General features: G+C 25.9%; 1 protein-coding gene across 3 annotated transcripts in view; it reads left to right on the top strand.

Moving 5' to 3' along the window:
• LOC114121174 (protein rhomboid-like) overlaps positions 1–11,119 on the top strand; it is an 87,651-nt gene that overhangs the window by 52,846 nt on the left and 23,686 nt on the right. The gene's annotated exons all lie outside the window — the stretch shown is intronic.

Here is an 11,119-nt window from a genome sequence, read left to right as displayed (position 1 = left end):
TTCTGCTCCGTGAAACCGTCATCGCACATACACACACACACAATAATAAATAATAATATTGTATAAATAATATTATATATATATATATATATTATATGACCCACCGTCGTAGTGTTGTTGTAAGTATATTGCACGAGGTCGGATGTGTTCAGAAATAATATAAGTTCATAATTCTATGTTCACGATATAATAATATGTAACATGTATGTGCGCAAAATATTCGAGAACTGAGAAGGCGTAATTTATATACGTATTATGTATTTGTATGTATAAATTATAAAATATTTTCAGTACACGTCGTAATATTTTCATTTAGTAATGAATTTATTCAAATTTTAATTTTTGGAATTTCAAAAAAGTACTCAAAAATCGTGTTTACAAATTCTTGAAGTTTTTTGTAACTATTACAATGAGTGCCCTAGCTGTGAAAACCCAAACTTCTGTTTTTCAAATCAGAACCCACCTTTTTATTATAAATTATTTATTTATTGAATACCTAGACACCTAGTTATATATTTCAAAATTCATGTTTTGAATAACTGCATTATATTGAAGAAAATAAAAAGAGTAAGCATTCTTGGTGAATCACTCTGTATAATATATATTAGATGTATAGAATTACTATTAGGTATAGTTGTATTATAGGTATAGTTAGTAGTTTATATAATAGCTCTGTAGTATGTATACATTGCGTTGTTTTTCACTTGTTATAATAATCCATTTAGTTTTGATCCTCCGTAAATTCCTTCGTACCTATATACAATATATACATGTTATAAATATACGCGTTATCCGAGAAATATAATTATAGGAAATAGGAATCAAAAATCTGTCGAAGAGATAGGTAGGTACCTATATTATACACTTTATATTTATTACATATAGGTACGCTGTCGCAAGAAGATATCAAACACATTATAATGTACCTAATCAAATGAAAACTTTAAGATATAGCGACCGAACTGCTGAATACAAAAATTCTTTGAAAAGATAGGTAATACACGTAGTTGGAAATTAAAAAAAATAACCAAACTACCAAACGCCTAAGGCTTAATCAAGTTGAACTACCGGTTAAAATTAACTACGATCTGAGCGTTAAATAATTGCATAATATATCTATTGGAATGTTAACAGTCGATTTTTTTCTTTTTAATCATTTCTGTTTCGGAAAAACAATTTAAAAATACAATCGCATACGTAGAGAAACTTTACATTAACAGTTACTCATATTCATATATGAGAATATAAACTAGGTATTTATTTCTATAACTCATGATATTATACTTGACGTCTTGACAGACGATTACGTTTTATGGTCATTGTCATCGTTTGACTGTCAGACTATGTACCTATATAATATGCTGGTAATGTACTTTGTCTAATATCAGTATATACAAATTTACATTATACTTATTTATACACTAATATACGTTATTACGTATATAATGCATATAAAATAATATACAATATAGCCAGTATAATAGAGGTACCTACATATTAATTTTGATTTGCAATATTCGATACCTTTTACTTATAGATCAGATTTTCATATTATTTTTATTTAGTACAAATACAATGATCATGTAGCTTTAATATTTTTAAAAACCGATTTTGATAATGGAAAGAAATTGTTTTTACAAGTCAAACGAGAAAAATATTTTTTCACTCTATTCAGATAACATTATTTTTTATTTTATTTTAATTCTCAAATAATTTGTATTAGCCAAATATTATTAATTAGAGCGTAAAAATGAATAATTCAATACTGCTAATTTTCACAGGTTTATTTTTTATTCATCCGACCAGTTAATACCAATAAAAAAGTACACATAAATATACAGCTACAGGTATATAGCCAATCTAATTTTGTACAGTAATTATATACAATATACTATAGGTACATAATATTAAAAAGTACAAACAAGATAACTGACTTATTATAATTATTACTATTAAATTCAATTTGTAATTTATTAGATCTTACATTAGTTATAATTAATAACTATTAACTATTAAATATAAAATAAAGTAAAAAACTATTAAAAGCTAAAAGTTTAAAGTCTGAACTTACGATATATTTTTATTATTTATAGGTAAAAAGGCGATAATAATAATTATTATAAAAATAACAGAAAAAATTACAATAATATCAGTTAATACAGGTGTAAACTATAAAGATGTTATATTAAATAACTGACTGGTAAGATACATTATATCATACATTTAATTATACATTGAAAATAATCATGTTTTTTTGATTTTGTTTAAAATTAAAATTAATATAGGAGTGATAAATAGGAGGAGAAATTATAAATATTCATAATTCCTTGCAGTACTATACCTACCCCGATAATGTGATTACTACTACTTGATTACTTCAAGAACCATGGCCTGCGGCGAAGCGATCTTGAAAAAATATGTCTGTCTGTATTGCAGGACACTTTGCATATAATAAATTATCATTTATATTCATAACAAACAATTATTAATATTGAAATATTTGTTTTTTTCTCTATTTTTCTTCTACTAATTAATTATTATCTTTATTTTATTTTATTTATATCCATATACATTTTATATCCTATAAGCTATGTACAATTGTATTGAATAGCAAACTGTGTCGTAAGGCAACTCACAGGGTGAGCAGTCCGCTATATATATATTTATACAAATAAAGTTGTTTGTATATATATAGTCTGAAATAATATACCTCATATGCAGTCTATTAAAATTTATAAATTAATTAAGTCATACTCAAAATACTTACTACCTAATTATATTTCATAATATTAATAATAATCAATATTATCATTATGAAAATTGTTTACTTCATATTTTAGAATAAGTTTATAAAATAATAATAAATGAGTAAAATACATATCAATAAAATATTTGGGTGGTCTTATTTTTATAGGTATTATAATATGTACTTAATTAAAAGCAAGGGCATACATCTGTACATGAATAACATTATTGAGATGAAGTAGTTGAATTTCAACCGTCCAAAATATGATTTTGCCTAAAAGTATTTATTGGCTGATAAGTATGCGATATTACATAATCAATATTATATTATATCATCATACAAAATATTATAATTATTTTAAAAAATATTTATAATATTATTATTTATTACCAATATAGTAATTTTTAAATTTTAATTATAATAGTTGAGAGTTTTAAACAATAAAATCTTCATATGCAAAGAACTTTAATCTAATGATCCAATTCGATTATGTAACCATACATTTATAATAGGTGTAGTTGTTTAGTAAAATAAAAATTATTTTAATTGCCAAAATAAAACTTTTATAAATAATCACTTAACAAACTGTTTATTATACATAGTATAATTATTAATTATGTTTATGATAAAATAAAATACATAAATAATTAAATAATATTATTTAAAATACATCTTTTATTGTTACCTAATCATGATGTTCCATTAATTGATTTATCAACACTTAATAAATAAAAAATAAGCCATATATTATACCTACGTTAATTTACGGCATTCTAAACAAAAAAAGTATATTATACCTATAATAATGCTTCACAAGTTATTGTTATTTGAAAAATAGTTTGATAAATTTAATTACATTTATTTTAAATGTACCTATTATATTACCGGTAATTATATGATTCAATCTGCAGATATGATCATTGATCAAACCGTTAGTTGTTTATTATTATACGCCTTTTGGTCTCTATCAGAGAATCATCTAGCATAGATATTTTATGAACTTATTATTTAGACTTATAATTTCTTCAAATAGCACTTGCAGCTTACATAACATTTTTGCTGTCTAAAGGCTAAAGCGCGTGTACAGCACGTTATATAGCACTATCTAAAATAATAATAGCGAATGGTAAAATCAACCAACAAACACCGCGCAGCCAGTATTCATTGTATAATATCGTAATAAAATTAAAAAAAAAAAAAAAAAATGATTTTACGAGTGTTTTAAATGCCATCGCGATGTCCTCATTTACAGGACGGTTGCTGTGTGACGAAAAACACTACTATAATACAATAAAATTGAATCACGACTTTTATCCTGATCCTAACAGCCCCATATACCGTGCAGCATAATTCCCTGATGCCGATAAGCATCAAACCGACGAAAACAGCAACAACAATATATAATATTATAATATGGTTTTATAAGTTATAACCATAGCGTCGCTGCAACAGCAGCATTCGGCAGCAACAGCAGCCGTGTGACGCGGATGAGGGAAAAGAAAAACGTTCCGCCTATAATGTACACGCGGGTATACAGCAGGTGCCGGAATTTTTGTTTGTTTGTGTGGCCCACGTGCCAGATATACAGATTAACGTGTAATAATAGACCGGTTTCGAACTCGCCGCCCTCGCCGCCGTCACCCCTTTTGCAGCTAACCCCTGCCACCGCTCACATTCGGTTATAACATTATACATACCTATATCTATACGCATTATATATTATAATATACGGACGGACGTCGGCGCGCGGTTGTGGTATATAGGTAGATATAGGTTTATACCCACCATATATATAGGTACACGCGAAGGCATACGAAAGTATGGTATTGTAGGCCCGGTAATAACCGTAGTCGTCGGGGAGGAAGACGGGGATATGTACGGTTATGATGGTCTGTGTTATAATAACTGTAGCAGACCGCGACCACGGCTATATCACCTGGACTTATCCTGGCTGCACCGCATATATATATATAAAATATTAAAACCTAACCGCTCTCCTCGCTCGATCGGCGGCCTCCCTCGCATAAACACCTGCCCCGATTTTTGTATAAAAATTTGATATACATATATATATGTAATGCGTGTATATACAGATTATAACACGCGTATTATATACACGTCGTATACATAGTGCTTATGTATCTAAACTATATACCTATTATTATATATATATATATATCGTGTGTGTGTGTGTATAAAAGCACGAGCACCCGACTGGAATTCGCTCGAGCAGACGCCCGACGGTATCAATTATTATTACACACCCAACGGTAATTACTACCTGGTCATATTATGTCGGAAGGGAGTTTGTTAAGGTCGATCGGCGTACGTCTAAGAAATTCGCTCGTTTATATTTTTATTTATCATTATTTTTACGAATATTAAAATAAGTTATAATAATAGAATTATAACTGGTCGCACGCGAGGGGCTCTATACCGAGACAACCGAAAACATGTAAATTATATGTTATTAACGTTTAAGTGTTAGCGTTAGAAATCTGAAGTACGCGCGTGTATCATAATAAAATACGATATATATTATATATTATATTATATTATAGTCGTGCAACATATAATATAGATACATTCGACATCGGACCGATTGGACCAGGTGTGCGACTGGCCGAAGGAATTCATCGTATATGAATAATATATTTTTTGTACACATATTTTAATATAATATATATTATATGATAATAAGATTGTGCATAAATACATAATTATGTTTGTGGTATAATAATAATAATATAATATGCGATTATCAGTGAAATATTAAAGGTATACTATACAATATTTAATGATTAAATTTAAACGTTCTCTTCTTGTTTTTTATATCCAAAATGATTAGTCTTCATAATAAAATATTAAATTGACTGTGGGTTATTCAATCAAATTTATTTATTTACAACACCACTTAAAAAAAAAATGAAAAATGTTTGACATATTTTATTATGATAAATTGATGAACAACTTAAACCACAATATGAAACTGAATAAATGAAAAATATTATTTACAAACTAATTTCACACATCACAAAATAAGTTGAACACAAACGTGCTATTGTAAGAATTAAAATATTAAATAATTTTCTTGTTCATAAATATATAATAATTGTGATAACCCTGCAGTGCATAATGTGCATTAATTTTTCAACTCGGAAAGAAAATAAACATAATGTATATTGTAATCAGTTATTATTGCTTATAATATGCTTTAGTAATTAGTTATAAAATACTGTTTCTATTCATATTTTCAAAATGTATTCAATATAACAAATACATTTCTTATTTCTAATTAATGGATAAAATTGATGGTCACTAAAATTTGGCAGATCATTGATTGTAAATTAGTAAAAGAATATTTTACTTTTAAAAGTACTTAAGTATTTATTAATTTATTCAAAAAAGGGGAAAATATATCGTAACCGCTCTACTATACTTATATAGTACATTCAAGATTGTACCTCGTAATTGATTAGATACTGTAATGGTCAACGGATGTGCTAAATTTTAATTCAATGATAAATTATTGTAATAAGATTAAAAACGATTCTGAGCAAAGACAGACCACATTTTTAGTAACTAAACCAAGGTTACCAAACATTCATTTTAATAATAATAGGTACTATAATATTGTAATACATTTTCGAATTTTAGATTCTAAGCGGACCAATGATTTCATTGATTTTACAATGATGTGTTTTTTTGTTTGTACCTATACCTACACAATATTTAATAGAAAATATACTACGACTTTCAACTTTGAAAGTGGTTTCTGATGGCAAATAACCGATCTTAAATATATAATCTATTATATTAATCTCCCAAAAGTACAATCTAGGTTCAATTTGCTATCACAATCTTCCTTCGAAGCTTATGATTAGAGCATTTTTTCTCTACTAAAATTATACATTATTATCTAGATTTGTTTCATACAAAATAAACATTTCAAAAACCACATGATATGTGGTAATGATATTATCATTGTAAAATCAATATATTATCTCTCCGATCGTCTTGAATGACTAATTGAACATGCGCAATTTATATTTAATATTATTATAGTAATATAGACAACTCATATAGAATTTAAACAGAATGTCTGTTAATAACAATTTAATATTACTTAAAACTGTTTTATTGTAAAATAAAAGTTAATAGTTTTGGAAAGTATAAAAAATTAATACAAACTTTTTAAACTTTTTCCAACTTTATAGTTTATATTGATCAAACTATACATAGAGAAGTCAATCGTTATATAATAGCTAGATTTTGTGATTTAATTTTTACACAAGATAATTTTTAATTTTATTATTGTACACCCATCCATTATAAAACATATTATAATATATTTATAATAACTGTTATATGAATATGATTAGGATAGTGTTATGTATTATTACTATTATTATTTCTTATTTGGTAGATATATTGTAAATCATGAAACATGTGTATTAGCAATGGCAAATATTATTGTCTCGAAACATAAATTACACCAATTTCATAATATTTCTTTAGTAATATTACAAATTATAAACTTTTTAAAAATACATTCAAATGGCATCATAAAAAACTTATGTTACACAAACCGTAATTTTATTCGTACTTCTATTTATTATTATTTATTACTCTCGCACTAAAATGATAAATATCACATGGGTATACACTGTATAATATAGTAGATGTATTATATATAACCTGTATTATATGTACCATATTATTATAATGTATCCACAATCCACATGCTATACTTATTGTATTGCATTTTATCTTATCCAAAACCGTCAAATTTGTTCAATGTTCACATTGTTCGCAATACAATATGCATTAAGTCATATACCTATGTATGTAAAGTATTTGGAAATACGTAAGACAGCCTTTTTGATGGCAACATAGGCGCAAAAGTCGTTGCAAAGAATTTAGCCATTTTGGACATATTATTGACATGATTCATAACGTCAAGCCATCAACGATAGTTTGACTACAAAATATGATTATTGTGCTGTGCAGGGAGTGAGGGTTAGGTACACAGTATATTATTATTTATTATTTTTATTCCGGTTTCCGTGTATAGAGCCTATGCCCGGGCCTACACGCGTTAATAATTATTAGTGTCTGCGACATCTATACCTGTATAGGAATCACACGGATATATGTACACATTATTATCAACAATGGACACTATATATTATTATATTAACTGAAAATCATATTTCGTAAATAACTATATCATAAGCCATTACGGAACGATTGTTCGGTAAAATCGATCATATATTATAAGTATATTATACTAATAAATTATATACTACACAAGGTGTGTATTGTATTTAATAATATTCAAGTAAAAGAATCCGAAAATTTAAAGACACGCTCGCGCTAACCTTTTTTAGGGCTCGTTACAATGGATTGCGTGTTCATGTGTACCCATTGATTCGCATTTTGTTCACCGCTCACTCCAGACAAACTGGTTTCACGTTTTATTTTTGTATAATATTATATACTTATATTTAGTATTTATGCATTGTGCTTATGATAACATACAGTGGTCTATATTATGTTAATTACTACTCAACGTATTATTTTTACTTTTTACTGTTGATTTAAACCATTTCTTACCGTATGCGATTCATACACTAATATAATACAGAATGAGATTACATTTTATTTAAACAAACATTTTTACTATTTTTACCATGATATGAAGATAGGCGCTTATGGGCTATGACCTAATTACTAAATTATCGCCAAAACTTTGATTTATTTTACATTGTCAAATATATCTCTTGCGGTATTATGTTAATAAGGGAAGAAAATATAAATTGGATTTACATGATTAAGAAGCCGCTTATTAGTACTTAATAATGTTAAAATAAAACTTAAACAATGAAGATTAACTTTGACCCTCATCCCTCACACCGGGGGTCGATAACCTTTTCAAACTATAGTGAGCTACATTTGAAATTTCAAATCCCTGGTGATCGACATCCAGGAGAATTTAGATCCTTTAGGAAGAGATTTGTTAAGTTGACAACCGCTGCCTCATACCAAACTATACAAAAAAGTAGGTAGTTATTGCATAAAAAAAATAATTTTAACTAGGTATTAATATATTGTTAACTATTATATATTATTATATCATGCTCAAGTATACGCATCAAGGAAAACGTAGGTACGTTTACATATTCACAAACATAAATTTGTAGGTATTATTGTTAACATGACGAGAATGTATATTGGTATACTATATACTTGACAAAGAAATAACTATAACATAATACCTACCTATACAATATAATAATATATTATGTTTTATTTCAAACATAAATTTATTATTTATATCATAATACCTACTTAATGTTTATGTATATTAGGCACTTGTAATTAAAGTGTCTTATGAATTATTATTCTACACTGCATTAACAAAAATCAGTTCTATTCTTTTAATCGGTCACTAGTGATTCTATAAACATATTTTGATCTTTCCCATTCGACAAGACTACAAGAATATATTGTTATACATTTTTATTTAATAAAGTAAATTTATAGGTACCTATAATAGTGCTTTCTATGGAGAAAATTACTGTTACAACTTACAACTGTGTAATATCCGTTTAATTTTAAAGATTAAAAATAGGTAACTAAATAGTTAAATATAGTTATTAAAAACACTTAAATATTTACATAATTAGTGGAGAATATTTTAAACAAGTATTCTATTGTAATATATTTATGAACAAAATTAAATTATTTACACTTGCGTCATAACGTGACGGCATACCTAATATTATACCAAAACGAACAAATTTAAATCACAAATTAATTAAGGCTTTTTTTTTTTAACGTTTACCATATTACTTACAAGTATTGGAAGTTTAATTTTGAACAAATGACCCGATATTAATTTGGAAGTCTAGTGAAATATTTTTATAAAGTTAACAAGGAACAACTAAAAATAAAATAGTTTTTTGTATATAAAAGAAAAGAATCAAATAAATGTTAATGATTTTTCATAAATAACTTACATCAAAATATTTATTGAAAATAGATAGGTACTTCTTATGGCCAATATTATAATTTAAATTGTTTGTAAAATAACCGTATTATAAATAATTACATTATTACATGTATTATCATTCATTTATACCTATTATGTAATAAAATGTTCATACATAATTAATACATACAAAAACATATAGGTAGGTATGTTATGAGTGTTATGACGTAATTTCTAGTAAAAAATAATTACAAATGATTTATTGAATTCGCACATAATATTAATATATTATTATTGTATAAAATAATATAATAATATAGCACTTGGTTGTTATGTAAATTTCGTTAATCTAAATCTAAATTGTTATGTTAGAAAATTGTTAGAAATAAAAATAAAAATAAATATATGTATATTATATAAGTAAGATTTAACCTTTACCTTCAACAGAATTTTTTCTATAGGTATACAACTGCATCTGTACAGTGTATTTATATTTTATAGTAGGTATGTCTCAATCGTATTAGTCGTATTATAAAATATTTATAAAATTAATTCTGTCTATAAACCATATTATAAAAATAAAAATAAAAATTACAATATCTATAATAAGAATCAATACTACTAAATAATTTTTTTAGTACGTTTAAGAAAAATATTATATTATACATAATATATTTTCTATTTACAATTTTGTTTGCTTCTTTTGGTAAAACACAGTGATACCTACTAATTACAAAGATCCCAAAAAATGGCCCATCGTACTCCAAAAGATCACCAAAAATTATGTGAAGGGCAATATTTTTTAACCATCTCGAAAATTATATCATTGATTTAAATGTAATAAATAGTATTGAATCATAATTATACGTAAAAAATGTTTAATATTTGAACCTAAACAAAATATTATATACCTATAGAATTTAAAAGTTGACGTAACATATGATTTTACATAAAATATGTATAAATAGTACAGTAATTTAAAATATAAATTAATTTTAAAAGAAAATACATATAATTTCATTAAAAGGTATCTTTAATAATTTAGTGATATTATATTTTTATAACAATTTTTACATTTTATTAGCCACTCTTGAATCATTACGAAATAAATATAAAAAAAGGTGGAAAGTATAGATAACCGCACTGATGTACAATATATAGGAGTCGAGTGTATACCTTGCCATTGAATACGTATATAATAGACACTGTAATGGACGATGTTCTTAATTTGAATTCAATGATAAATCATTGTGTATTATGATTAAAAACAATTCTGAGTGAACGAATAAGGTTTAACTTTTTGGTAACCAAGGTTGTTAACAAATTATTATAACAGTACTGTTACCATTTTCACAAATGTTTGTGTTTTTTTTCAGTTC

This window comes from Aphis gossypii, chromosome 3 (assembly GCF_020184175.1).
Source record: "Aphis gossypii isolate Hap1 chromosome 3, ASM2018417v2, whole genome shotgun sequence".
NCBI classification, from domain to species: Eukaryota; Metazoa; Arthropoda; class Insecta; order Hemiptera; family Aphididae; genus Aphis; species Aphis gossypii.
Note: the sequence above shows the minus strand (reverse complement) of the source record. Positions and strands in the feature narration are given on the sequence as shown.